Raw genomic sequence first — 15101 nt, 5'->3', positions numbered from 1 at the left:
TGGGCTTCATACATTTGAGTTCTGCATATCTTGCCAAACACTCTTGGGCAACGGTTATTATAATACTTGGATAAACTGACAGATAGCTAACAAGGTAACCCCAGTAGAACTGCATCTCCCCTCCCCTTTCAGCATCCCCCTTCCTTTGCACTGAAGTTTTGACAACTGCTTTAATCTGAAGCTCTTGTCAGCTCTATGTACAGCCTGTCTACCAGGAATTTAGTCTCTGAACAAAGAGGCCATCGCATAAAAGCATATCCTTTGCTGATTTAGTTCTGTAAACAGACTACACAGAAAACAAAAGGCCTGAAATTACAGTTTACATGTTTTCAATGCGCAGTCTGTGTTTTCCAAAAATTACTACAATTCTGCAGGAACTACGGTTTTATGGTTTGTTGTGTTGCTCTAAATAGCAAAAGAAAACAAAAATCCCTTATTTCTATAACCTATATCATTTAACCACAGAACTGTTAACCATTGCTGAAAGCACTGATGCATTACAACTGGGGGGCAAGAGGAAGGCTTAATGCTTTGAAATGGCTTCAACAAAACAATAGAGCTTTGCCTGTGGCTTTTCACCATTACATCCGATGTGAACTGCCTAGGCTGTTAAAAAACAGATATACATGCTCTAAGCCTGCCAAGGAATTGTTCTTACAACTAAGCATTGCCATACAATACCACTGGTGACGTACACAAGATAAAGACATAGCTCATTTATCAGCGATGCCCAGCGACCTATTTAGTGCACTCAGATCTTGACTTAATCATATTCTCAGCAAGTAGTTTTAGGTATTGACCAATCTGGCAGCATATGGCATGTGCTGGTTTATCTGAAGCCTGATTACAAACAGAGGTACCAAGCCCAAGCCTCCCATCCATCGGTCCTTCCTGTGATGATGCAGTGATCTAAAAGCCTTGATTTTTCTCTCGTGTGGTTGTGTGCGTTTTACAGCTTTCCTCAGCTGCTCAGAAGCCCTTAAATCAAAATAAGGCTGATCTATGAAAACTGTTGTCTGCAGGCAACTCTTCACATTCACTCTGCAATCAATTTCCATGTTAAGCACAAAAACTGTTTTGCTGTGGTACTCCAGTTATGAAAAAAAAACGGAACACGAGTCAAAGCTGTTATTAGCCCCTAAGAGAATTTACTATTTCATATTTTAGGTTTCAGTATGTAATCCAAGAAGAAGAGTCTAAAATACAATTTAAGTACAAAGGTTTCATAGCAAATGAGCTCAGGAAGAGCCATAACTTTTACCGTCACACTGCCTGAGCACACAATGTCTTTCCTTCCCTATGCCACTCCTGGAAGGGGTGACCAAGAGCATCTCCAAAGTCAGCTCCTCTTGGCTGGCTGTGCCACCCAGCTTGGACCCATAGAAATGCAGACCCTGGTGCTGATGACCAGCTTGTGCCTGCTTCTGTGCTGAACCTGTGATCTGAAACCAGCACAGATGGGAAGCAGCACTGAACAAGACCAGCACTGTTGAGAAACCACACAAGCAGCCCCATCTCAGCTCCTCTCACTCTCCTGCAGCTAGCTCAAATATATTCCCAATAGAAATGGAAACCTATACAGAAAAGAAAGACCAAAAACCAGTGGCATCATCTCATTCATTCAAGCATTAAGTAAGTCATACGCAGTCAGATGAATTAAGTCAGCATCACTGGCCTTCCTCCCTCTTCAGCTTCACTACTCTAGATTTCACAGCTAGGCATAGGCTTATAGAAAGAGAAGTACCACCTTGACTGGGATGCTGCCTGACAACTTTAGGACTTGGAAATCATTTTACACTATATTATAGCTCCTCCTCTACTGATGTTCCTAGCTTAGCCTCTACACCACCACACCTAAGAAAAAAGTTTCTATGAACCCTGGCATTGTGCAGCTCTGCATGACAGGCACCACACCGAGATCATGGCTCAAAGATCACCAACAGTCAGTGGCGCTTAGACCTAGAAGACATGGCATGCAGGGGGTTAATTCACAGCTACCTTACTCTGTCCAAAAATCAGACATCAGCCCGTCCTAGGAAGAGTAACCAAGGCTTCCTACCCATGTTGTCTAAATAGCTCCAACTCCCATCAATCCCATCCCTTTTGCTACTCCTTATATTCATGTAACTGCTCTAACACAGCATCCTAGGGAGGGGGGAAAGGCAAACAAAAGACATTATAGCCAATTTGTATAGAAAATCAATTAAGTTCAGACATCTCATTAACCTTCTAACCTGTTCGTCCCCCAGCTTTAATTTATACTACCACTTGCAAATGGATTTGACACATTGCCCCACCATTTCCCTGGGAAGGTACAACGGCACAAACAGAGCCCTTGCATCCCAGAATATTCCATTTACCCAGGTCCTCCCCTCCCTACTCCCTGCCATTCAGCAGATGCTAAGAGGCATTGGAGGAAGAAAATAGGATACAGAAAATATGCAAGAGCTCTTTGAAAATGCTGTAAGCCCTGCAGCGGGCCTCCTTTTTACCTTTTGCTGCTTTAATTACCAGAAACTAAGAGCGGACTTGCCTACACCAAGAGTGCCCATCCATAGCCACATCAGTGGAGTCCCACAGTGGAGACAGCTCACAGGAGCCTTTTCGTGACACACTTCACTTCCTTGCATTCATAAGACTGAACCGAGCAATATGCATTGAAAATAAGTTATAGGTGGAGTGTGGAGTTTTGTTTTTAACGTTATAGCACAAAGCATGGGAAAGAGCCCTGATTTCTATAGCTGAGATGCATTCACAACCTCTGCTCTGGGGAAATTCTATAGCAATTTCACCTCACCAGCCAGAAAACACACTTGTTCAGTGAATAAAAGCCCAGCATCCTTACAGTAAACCACATTAAAATGGTCACCAGCAGGTTAGACCTCAGGAGCTCACTCACTCACTCCTAACACACTTTCAAAGCTATGGGGTTCCAGGCTTGACACACTATACAATCTCAGTCTTCTGACTAAGATGACACGCATAGTTCTAATAGACTGAAGTGCATGTTCTTAGTAAGAGTTTTGACATGTTTAATACATCAGAACCAAACTAAAAAGATCAAGTCTGACATAGCTGTACCCATGCAAGTCGAAGGGAATCAGCAAGATGAAGGTTTATATGAAATAGATGAAACCTTGAAATCTGTGCAGCTGCAGGGAATAAGAATCTTCCCCCAGCCAGCACCACTAACTTCTGCAAATAGGCTCTTTTAAGGAGGAAAGGGGCAGCTTCAAGAACATAATTGTTAAAAAGCAGAGAACACAAGTGAAAGCACATACCGTTTTCTAAAGGCATGTTCCTAGCTCTGTGTGAACCAGGAATAACTGAAGCGCTGCACCTTCCCCAGCCTGCAGACCCAGCTCTCCAGCCAGTGCCCCTGCAGCTGCTCAAATGTTTCCCAAGTTATAGCCAAGTAAGAACTGACTAAAGACTTGAGCATTTCACTGCAGCTATTGGGAATCCTGCAGAAGGTAAAAGAATGAGCTCAGCTGCTCTTTGCTTCCTATTAGGCAAAACCCTAAATAAAGGCAGATTCAAGAACAAAATCCCCCAAAGGAAAAAACCACCAAGTCCCCCAGACAGCACTGATGCTCTGCCCTGTGTCAGCAGAGATGTTCCAACTCCTTCAAATGGATCCAAGACTGAAACCCAATACACTGCAGAAGATGAGGGCTGGACCCTTTTGCAGACGCTGTTGTAACAAGCTCCTGATCCAGCCTCTCCCTAAATCTCATCCTCTGTCCACTACAGCCATTCCAAAACTTTTTTCCAGGAACAGTGCATTGAATACAACAGTCTTCAGCTACATTCAAGTAGCCAACGACCCACATAGTCCATGCACAAAAACAAAGGAGGCAGTGGTGTCAAAGCTAAAACATTACTTTACATCACATTACTGACTGGGTTAGGAAGCCGAGTCTCAAGCAAACAGCGTTTCGTTTAATTTAAACTGATACAAAGCAGTGCATAGGCAACCACGAATCTCCTCCCATTTGCAGCCTCAGAGTGAAGTTTATTTCAATTTAGTTCAAACCCAAGCAGCAGCAGTTTGAGTCAGACTGAAACACAGCTGTGACGCTCGGTGGTAAAAGGAGAGTTTTCCCAAAATAGGTAGGTCTGGACTTAAAGCTCCATAGGGGAGAGGGGAAACGCGTGTCAGGGTATCGTGTCCGCAGAGAACCTGCGGCTAAGGAGGGGTGGAGGAAGAGAGAGGCGAGAGGAAACACACCGAGAACAATACTGGGAAAGGGGCTATTCTGGGCGACAGGAGGATGCGAGGCCAAGCCGGGCAAGCAGACAAGTGCAACAAAGGCAGAGGAAGAGCCCTGGGCCTCCGCCGCGGGCCTGGACGCGTTCCTGCCCAAACGGGCCCGTCCGCAGCCTGAAGGGACCAGTGCCGTGGCTCAGCTCACCGCTCCATGGCTCCTGTCTATGGGGTAAGGGGAGATAACAACGCCGCTGGATCCCTTCCTGCGAGGCAGACAGCATCGGGGCGGGAGGACCTCCCGGACCCCTCGGTCCACAAAGGGCGCTCATTGTCTGAAAGCGAGTATTTGTTACCACCGAGCCGCGAGCGAGTGGCAGCCGTGACACTCAATTCCTCATCGCGCTCCTCGGGGAATCGAACCCTCGCCGGGCGCTCCGGGGCTCGCTGTCCTTGGCGGCCCTTTCGCTCCGCCAAACACCCAACTTGAACCGAGCGGGATGCGGGGACGGGGCGGGCAGAGATGCGGGGTGTGGGGGGAACACCCCGCGAGGGTGTGGCCGTGCGTTTCCCGTCGCCACCACGGGGGGAGCCCCGCGGCTTCGCACCCCCAAAACACAGAACACCCCCACGGGAGCCCCGCGGTGGGGATGGGCTCGCCTTGCCCCCGCTCCCGCAGCCGCAACATCCCCGCCGAACCCCCCCCCCGGCTCTGTTCGAAGAGCCCCGCACTGCTTACCTTGTCCGGGCTGAGCGCAGCGGTGCGGGCAGCGCTGGTGGCGGCCGCCCGCTGAGCGCACGGGGCTGCCGGCGGAGCCCAGCCCGCCCCGCCCGGCCCCCCCGCATGTACCCCCGGCTCCTCACCGCCCGCCCGGCGGGGCAGGGCTTAGCGCCGGCCCCGCTCCCCCCGCATCGCGGCGAGAGCGAGGGGCAGCTCCGCCCCCGGCTGCGGAGCCCCCGCTCCCCCCGGGAGGGGAAGGAGACACCGACAGAGCCGCGCAGGATGCGATGGATGCTCTGGTCGTATTTTCATCTGTGCGTGTGTGCGTGGGCACGGGCAGGCGCGGTCTCACCCTCGCAAAGCGCCGGAGCTGCCCCCAGGAGAGGGGACGGGGGAGAGAGGGAGCATCCTCAGCTCCAGCGAAAGCCGAAGTAGCCGAGGGACGTATCCAGCCCCTCTCCCCACAACTGCCAGCGCCGACAATTCCCCTGGACGCTCTGCGGGTCCTCCCCAGCCTTGGATTTGTTCCCAGCCGTAACTCACAATACGGGCAGAAGATGCATGTCGTCCTCTCTTAGGTGATATATGGAAATTTCTACAGGGCAATGGGAAGGGGGCTGGATTTGCCTAAATCCATCCATCTCTGCTCATAAGGGCCCTTTGTCATCCTTACAGAGTGAAACAGAACAATGTGTTCAAGAATAACGGTGCTGGTATGTTACAAACGGCTTCTTATTACCATATGGAAATGGGCTGCCTAATGAACAGCGGTCTGGCTATTGTTTGGGGGCTGTCAGATAAACTGGAGGTGCTGGCAAACCATGGCTTGCCACATGAAATGAGCAGCACTATAGCAAGTTCCACGTATTCCACAGAACAAATCTCTGCAGCTAAAACAGTACTTGGGTTGTGAAGGAATTCACTCTGATACTTTGCTATGAAGGAATATGCTGTTATTTTTGCAAAAATGTCACAACTCCTTGTTCATTCATTTAACCAAAATTAAGAGGATCAAAATCCTCTGAGGTAAATAGGGTTGTTCTTTACCATCTGCCCTGCTTTCATCAAATAACAGTTATTAACCCCAGCAACACCAGGTCTTCCTATTTATCACATCTACAGACTACAAGTCCAAGCTACCTCATACTTTTCTTAAAGCAGAGTAATAGACACAGCTTGACTCACATATTTGTAAGAATCTCCATCTACACTCAAACAGGATTCCTTGGCTGCACCCATGCCACTGTAGCTATGCCAGTGCTGTTAATACAGCTTATTCTCTTGCCTCTCCTCTCCCATTTCTGGTTACACCTGAGGACAGGGTTTTGCTGCCATCTGACTTTTCTGGGTTTCTCTTTCCTCCAGTTCCTCTGTGGCTATGGTCTGGGGACTGAAGTGCTCCCAGATGTTTCCTGTCACCAGGAAGGCAGCAACATTCTCCTCTGCAGCTCTGAGTTGCCACAAGTCAAGAGCAAACCAATAACTTCAGGCTGTCAGGTTTTGCACATCACCCTCCAAAACTTTCTTCTGTGTTCTCTGCATCCTCCCATCCTTTCTGCCTGCTGACTCACAGGAGTTCATCAGTTTCCTGCACATTCATGTGATGGAGCTCATCTGCCCCCTAGAAGGATCAGATTATTTTAGCTACATGTACTACTACATCAGCAGTCTCATCCCTTCCTAATTTCCAGCCATCACCAACCAACCGCCAGTGGACTCTGTACTGCAGAAGATGAACCACCACTATGTAATCTCCCTAAAAATATTGTTCCATGTCAAAAGAAATTCTAACACTACCCACTATTTGATTACAATTCCCCATACCTCCCTTCCTGTATGTAAATACTTGGATAGGGGAAATTACACTGGCAGTTTGATGTGATGTATGCATCCATTTACCTCCCACAAATAATCCTAAATCAAGATCTGGAGACAGGAGTGAGCTTACTTTGAACAGGAAAGGTCAGCCAACTTCTGTAGCAGCTGAAATAAGTGTTCTTTATCTCATTTATGGCTGCATTATAAGAAGAATCAAAATGCTTGCAGAAAGTAGTGCAGATGCACCTAAACCAACTCTGCACAGAGAGCGAATGATAGCATTGCATGGCAGCAGAGAAGACCTTCTGATGTGATAGATGAAGGGAAGCAAGCAAAATAGAATAGCCTCTGCTGGCTTTGCACTTGACCCTAAGATGCCAGCCTAGACCAGGACCCCATTTGGCAGGTGTCTGACAAATCCACAGGGCCTCTTGCCCTCAAGAGGGGAGAAACCAGGCAGATGAAGTACAGACAAATGAACCCAAGGATGTGGTTTGCAGCAAGCCACAAAGTTTTTCCTGCTTTCACGCAAGCTAGCTCACACTACATGTCTCACATCAAAATGCCTCAACTTCGATGAGAAACCCCAGTTCCAGTCCCTGACAGGGCGCAGAACTCAAAGCAGGACTTAACAATAAAGTTAACTTTTGCCTTTCTTGGCCAACAGCTATTTACACAATTCAAAACTCCGGAGATTAAATGCATTGCAGCGCAATTAGTCAACATATCTAGTTCCTGAAGGTTGGGCAGCCTGAAACAAAAACCCGTGCATTCCTAGCCCTGAAACATCACTTTTTGGATTGCAGCTTCTTAAGTAAACATCTAAGGCCTATGGACATGAAAGTCAGATTTAAAGATCTCTCAGGAAAAATGGCTGAATTTATGCTACTTTCCTAACGTGAAAGGTAGACCCCAGCACTGACCATAGCTCTTAGAAAATCCCTTTAGAGCAAGGAAGGAATATTGATGTTTAAAAAGGTACTTTGCCTCTCTGCTGAGATCCACCCCGATGTTCATCTGCACCAACTGCCAGAGTGGGTGTCATTTATTATTTAGGATGAACAGCACAATGTCAGGCTAAATGGACTGCTAGTCTAACCCTCTGCAGCATTCTTCTGGGAGACCCCAGAACAGACAAGCTCCTCATGTAGTTTGGCACTGACATACGCAGAGCTTAAGATGATCATCACTTGAATGATGGTGAGGAGCACATTTGCTCTATTTCATGCCCACTGCAGAGCCAGGCTTCACCCACTTTGTTAGCAGCAGGTATCTAGGTTTCTTACAGGGGCTTTGGGGAAAGAGCTGCCATTTAGGCTGATGCAGAAAATCCTCTTTCAGATTCTTCTCCTAAACCAGAATATGCAGATTCTGAAAGCTGCTCAATCCTGAAAAACAATTCAGATGCTGCCATCTGAAATAATTTCCCAGTTATAATTTTTTCCCATTTCAGAACAGGTCTGCTGAACTAGATAAAGTCTTCACCATACACAGTTATTCTGTGCTTGTGCAAACCAATTCCCCCTGTTTCTATCATGAAGAGGACTGAAGCCTCCGGGACACAGAAGAGCTTCAGGCAGCTGTACAGGGCTGGGCCAGGCTGACAGCCTGATCCTGTGCACAGCTCTCCTCCTCCTATGCACAATTCTTTTTCCTCCCTGAAGAAAAGGAAGTGAAGCTCCCCATCCTTCCTTCCTCCTTTCCTTTCTGTGCTTCTCCAAAATACCTCTTCCACATCAAGTCCTTTTGCAAGTAGTGTCTATGTGTGTGGTTCAATGTGGCTGATGTTGTTTAAATGAAGATGTGGAAGACTGGGAAGGGGCTGCTGGCTTTTCACTGTTTTCAAATTCATATCAGTGAATAATCAACTTTTATATATTTTTAGAAAAGGAAATGAGGTAAATAAAATGCAGAAAGATAAAGTGATGTAATTTAGCTGAACTGCCAAAACACACAAAGTGTTGTTATAAAAATACACCAGCAGACCTGAACCCTGAGAAAGTCTTTGCAAAGCCAACTTCTAGATGCCAGGATTCAAGTCCAAGGTCTAAATTCAGCATGTACATTCATATATGCTTAATCTCATCTTTCAGTGGGGCTCCCTGGGTATCGTTGGGGCACCAGTGCACTCCTAATGTCAGCAGCCTGTTTGCACCAGCCAGTTTTACAAAGCTTGGCAGGGCTGAAGTGTCTTCCTCCACCTTGGAGCCCTTACACAACTCCTGTCCTATTTTCAGGTCTAAGTCCTTGTGTATTGTCCAAATTAAATTCATTTTCCTGATTGTCTTGTTTCAAGTTGGTTCCCTTAACACCAGTTATCAACTAAAGGGTGTGGGATGCATTCAACACTGGTAATGGTATGCAAGGAAAACCTTCCTGTATCAGCAGTGATGCTTTTGCCCTTACCTGACAAAGGGTCTTCCCTGCCTTATTTGTGGCTGAAATTAAACCTGTGACATGAAGATTCTCTAACAGGTGTTGGATTATCACTGGGAATAAGGAATTTGTTGGTTGAGGTAACAATTCTTGGCACCCTGTCCAGTTTCAATAATGCCTGTTATTACTGACACCAGCTTTTGATCTTGTTTTTAAAGCCTTAAAGCTACAACACTGCTATAACAGCACCTTGGTTTATATGTAAGGTTCAGAGTGACCTGAACTGCTTTACAAAGGAGGTGGTTGTTAGTTTCCCTGGCTTGCAGACAGGAAAATCGGGAGATGAGAAATAGCATGGTCCAGTCTTATCACACTAATAGAGAAGTAGCTAAAATTGAAGTCTTTAAGCAACAGAAAATGGGACTTCAGGCTCTGCCTAGCCTCACTGAACGGAAGTTAACCAGAAGACATTCTCGCTTTTTATTAAATGATGTGCCCGCACACAACTTTCGGAAGTTGTCTCTCCTGTATGTGTGCTTTAAAGAGCCCATTGATCAAACTTGCGGAATTCCCGAATTATTTTTTAGTTATCTGTTGCCCTAAATTTAGCTGCACCGATGCCATTTTAAAGCATTAAGCTCTACCAATACAATGCTGCTCAAAATGGGCAAAAAATAGGGTTGATAATTATGTCCAACAGTAAAACACCTCAAATCTTCCTGCACAATCTTCAGTTTTGATTTAAATGTGGTTCTGCTAACAGATAGTCTTCTAAAATTCTATAAAGGCAATTAGAAATGGTAACAAATGTAAGCACCGTTAGTCTTGATAATTTGCTCTTTCCTACATGTACGTGTGACACTTACTCCTAGTGTCCCACTGCCAGTTTTAGTCTCCCCATCTTACAGAAAAGACTTGGTGATGGTCTTTTCTGTCCTTCACCTAGGCTGATTTCAATGCTCAATTTTAAGGGCCTAAAATGAGACCAGTGAACCTAAGCTTTCCTCATGCTATCACCCTATATCTCCATTCTTTGAGCTTGCAACAACCTGTTCCATCTCCCCACATTGTCTGTTGATATTGCAGCTGCAATATTGTCTCCTACCCAAATACTTGCCAATAGCTGAGCTCAGAGTCTGCAGAAGGAGCTGAAGAATTTTCTTTTTTGTGTCTAAGCCCTTAATTTTGCCAGGGTTCCTAAAAAGAGGCAGTTCTGCAGGATAACAGCAGGAAAAGAAATGCACTCCCAGGTCCTAAACATGCTCTCACAGACCTTCACTCTATCTATGCTCAGTAATACCAAGAGAAAGCGAGCTAGAGGGGTGAGTGCTACTCCTTTTATCACTGAAACTGTTCCCACAGAAATTATGGTTATTCTGACAGCTGATAGCACAAGCTACTGGGCTGTTCTTGCATTTTCCTCTCTTCATTATTCACTGATCCTACTCCTGTTTCCACAGAATTAAAGACTTATGACAAAGTGCAGAGTGGCTCATTACAGGTATTCAGGTCAAACACCTTGCATAGTATGCTCCATAGTATTTCACCCAGTGCTTACTGTAGGTCTCCTAAAAAGTGCTGAGCAAGAACCTGTCTTTTAAGAGGACACACTATGTCCACAGCACCATTAATGCTAGAAGGCATTTCTTTCTGAGACTTTCTCTGCACCCCAATGTACTTACATTTAATCATAAATTCTGAATTTTTACATTCACATTGCCAATAAGTTTGTGCATTCAGACTGATTTGGAATATTCCTTAGTTTTTAAGGATACACTCATAAAACCATTTTCCAGTTTGCTCCTGGAGTCATATTAACCCCATGAGATCCAAGTTGCATCCCCCCTGTATTTCAAAATGTTATCCAAAGCTTAAAAATCTGACTTTCTAGTGCCAAGGGGACCTAGCAACCTTGCTATATATTGAAAAATGTTACTCACTGTGCCTCAGCAGGAGATCCAAAGGCAGAACGTTAAGATTAATATTAGCAGCTTTCTTTATTTCTTATAGATGTAGAAAGCTGAGGATCACACAGGTGAACAGGTTGACCAGGAAGAAAGGTACAGGCTGAGTCCCCGTCCTCCTCACAGATCCATCCCTTTGTGGAGACACCTCCTGTGTGTGTCTAGCTTAAAACACCTCCAAAACTTTACTTAATTTCCTCTTCAGTCCTTGCTAAACTGCATTTGAACTCAATCTGAGAGCCAGGCATTAATCATGCTCACTATGGAGTATATGAGGCTAATAAATGAGACTCTGGGGGGCTCTTTAATTAGCCCTAAAGGTCTGGAGGATGGGCAAAGCAAGCTGCAAGGACAGCCACTGTACATGCACCCAGAGTTGAAGGCTGTAATCACAGCACTTCTGGGATGCAGGGGAGAAAAGCTGCTTGCACGACACTGTGTAAGCTTCGATCCTACCATAAAATAAATGGTCTTAGAACTTTTACCTATTACTCTCACTGTCTGCAGAATATTTCACAACATGCCCAAGCCCGTTCACCACTTTATCGTGCTGTTACTTTATTTGCTCACTAGGGAAGGGCTGTCAAACCTTTTCTGTGATGCCACAAGAACAGTTTTACACTTATTTCAGTTCTTGTATATCAGTGCCAGACCTTGAGGCTACTTTGCTTCTCTCTCCAGGCACATTTGACAGCCATAAATGAGAAGCACAGCTACTCTGTTAGGTGCCAGGCATATCTTGATGGCTACATGGGGGCTTGATGTGAAGGCTTTTTGTTTTGCCTTTCTACCAGCCAGTCTACGAAGACACATTAAGATAGAAAATACCATAACACTAGAGGCATATAACTAGCTAAAAATACTGCTAGAGGGTCAATGGACATAACTCTAACAAACAGAGTCCTGCTTGTTGGATCCCATTTATTTAATCGTAAGAGCTGAAACTGCACCAAAGGGTTTTGTTATGGTGGTGTCAAGAAGGAATAATGGCATTTAGCCCATGAGTTTTGCTCTGTCTCTTCAGTAATGCAACCTAGATCAGGGCTTGACCCTGAACCATCTGAAAAGAACTTGCTGACCTTCCATTAGTGCTCTCAGCCTCCAGAGTGCTCTCCACAGCTACTCTGAAATGACTTCTGGTGAACGAGCAAGCTATGCAATTACACCCACAGAGAGTCATGGCCTCTCCATATATCAAGGGACAGAGCCTACAAACATGTCCACCATAAAACTCATCTATGATTCAAAAGAGAATGCCACGTAGCTCCATGAAGATAAAGCCATACATCAAATGCTCTCCCCCCCTCCCCGAAACCCCTGTAAGTTCAACTATGGCAAGCTCACCATCTAAGTCACACTTTAGCAGCACACTCACCCTGTGATTCAAACCACACAGAGGTAACCCACACAGCCTCAATAAGAAAACATTAGTACAAAGCTCACCAAAACTACAAGATAAGTTGAACTCCATGATGCCTCCAGACACTGCATCAGCAACACTTACTCAAAACCTCACTTCTACAGTGCAATAGTAGCAAAAACACTCCCCAGGGTTTAAAGAGCAGATTAGGAAAGTGCTTGCTATGGAGGAATTCGGTATAGATAACCTTACCTTTGGCAACGGGAACCTCAGAGCAGAGAGGACCAGCAGATCCCTAAAGCACATGGATCAGAGCATTGCACCACAACAGGGCAAGAACCTTGCCAACCAGAGTTCAGCCCTTTGGTAGCTGAGCAAAGCAAGCCTAGAGCTGGTGCCCAGCTTCGAGTAGGAGTCCAAATAATGAAACCAGTTCATAAAGGGTACAGATCCAAGGTCAAGCAGGGAATTCAGTTCCTGCAATAGAGTCCAGAGCCAGGCATGGGTGAGCACTTCCCATATAACTCAAAGGAAAGAAAGAGCAAATGCCCCCAGGTGAGTTTAAATGATACTCCTGGGCTCATGGGAGTGGGTGGAGGCACCAGGTGGGGCCAATCAGGGCCATTAAGGTTAATTAGTGCCCTCTGGGCTCCATCAGAGACCTTTCCAAAGCAATTTTGGACAATTTCACAGGTGATCTTAAAGCTTGTTCCAAAGTCACAACAAAGCCCCCACATCCTGCAAGTATTCATCTCCATTGTGAGATAGTGCAGACATTTCCACTCCCAGTATGTGTAAAGAAGAGGTCAGAAAAGTGCTTGGTGTGGAGAATTTAGATAGCACTAGAGAAAGGCAGGGTACAGTAGGCTGCATCAGGAAAAAAACCTGAAAGCCAGCTGTGATTTTCATAACCTGATTCCAGGGCAGTGTAACTGCTTCACAGAGACGGGAGGCATTGCAATGGGACTACCTAACTTAAAGCTTTGTTGGCTTCTCTTCTTGCAATTGAGCATAGAGTTTAAAACCAGAAGGAAGGTTTTGGTTTTTATTTCCGGTTAGCATGGAAGGCTGCTTTTGATGGATTTTAATGTCCAGAAGAGGAGCAGAATTTGCACTTCTTTGTACTGTATGAACAAACACACAAAATCTCTGATTGGACCACAGTATAAAGGGGTTTCCAGAAATTATCCACAAGCACCTGACTCATTAAAACTCCAGTTACTGGGCTCCTACGCATGCTTTTGAAAATCCCACCCTGATCATTCAGAAGACACTGTCCACTACCAGTAGAAAAACGCGCCTGAGAAGGCACTGAAGTATACAGCATCTCGCAGCAGCCAGCCTTTAATTGCCACATGGTAATCAGCACAGTGATTAAACTGTCATCAGGTCCTTGCTAGTTTCTCCCTAACCTTTATCTGTATCAAACTAGTAGGGAACCTAGATCAAAGGAATAAAAGTGAGGCGGCAACACACTGCCCTTCATTTCAGTGGTACAGCTGTATTAAATCAGCTTTATTTCTTAGGTATACTTAACATGTTACAGCTTAGAAGATGACGATTTCATGGAAAGGATTGGAACAGTTTGGGTGGTGTTTAATGAATGGCATCTTAATCTACATTTTCTGCTTTCTTAAACCACAAAAGGTTCCCAGTTCCAGTGCTCTCCACACATAGTCATTTATTCAAATTGCTGACTATACCTTGCAACCTGTATGCCACTTTACTATCTTTTTCCGTTGACAACCGTACACTTCTCAGATATGGAAATTGTTGTATCTTAATCTTAACTGCGAGTTGATTTGTATTCACCAAAGCATGTGGATAATCCACAAGAGCCTATGCTTAAAAATCACTGCTAAACTCAGTGCAGCCAATGCAGATGGCCATACAGCAAGGATAATCTCCACGTGGGATTCATCCACTGGAGCAACTGCCCAGTTACAGAGCATCCACTCACTCCCATAGGAATCAACAGGCCACGGGAGGCAAAAAGAGGCACAAATAAATAAATAAATAGGCAAACAAACAAACACAATAAATTGGATAGGAGCCTGCCAGCAGATTAAGGCAAGAAGGAGCATTAAGTTGTTTGGGTTCCCATTTAAAAATAAACAAATTGAATGTCGCAGTCAATCTGCTTAATGTCTGACTGCCATTAAGCAGATAAGCAGTGATTTAACCTTATGCGATAGATTTCTTTCAATGATGCAGAGGTCCTGTCATACTTGGAAGATGACAAGTGAATTCTGTAATTTCCTGTCCTACCACAGGCCGGTGATGTATTTGCTGGAAGGTCAGGGTGCTCCTTGTTTTTCTATTTCAGATGCTCCTGGGGCATTCTGATAGGGGCCAGCAGTGTGAAAACAATGCTGTCAAATAGCACAATGGTGCTGTAAATAATTCCATGCAGGGAAAAGCTTGCCTCATTTAAGGCAGTATGAAAAGCTTTAATATGGGACATATTCAGTTGTTCATTCAGTGTTTTCCGTTCCTGGGAGCGTTTCTTCACAGGGCCTTGAATTCTTTGCTGGCTACACAAGCGCCCCAGAACCCAGCATGCAAAATGTCCACACCAGCCACCCAGGTCTGCTGCATTGTATTTTACCGTGTTGATTTATCTCTCCATTTCTTACAGACTTATTGAGCTTAAAT

At 45.3% G+C, this 15101-nt stretch overlaps 1 protein-coding gene across 1 annotated transcript in view; it reads right to left on the bottom strand.

The window, feature by feature from the left end:
- The window catches only part of FRMD4B (FERM domain containing 4B), a 141010-nt gene extending 128048 nt beyond the window's left edge, over positions 1–12962 (bottom strand). Inside the window, exon 1 of the mRNA XM_065687237.1 lies at positions 12699–12962. The gene's annotated coding sequence lies outside the window, so the exon portion shown is untranslated. The remainder of the gene's footprint in view (positions 1–12698) is intronic.
- Positions 12963–15101: the final 2139 nt, after the last annotated feature.

The sequence above is a fragment of the Lathamus discolor genome, chromosome 7, assembly GCF_037157495.1.
Source record: "Lathamus discolor isolate bLatDis1 chromosome 7, bLatDis1.hap1, whole genome shotgun sequence".
Lineage (NCBI taxonomy): Eukaryota > Metazoa > Chordata > Aves > Psittaciformes > Psittacidae > Lathamus > Lathamus discolor.
This window is presented reverse-complemented; position numbering and strand designations above follow the sequence as displayed.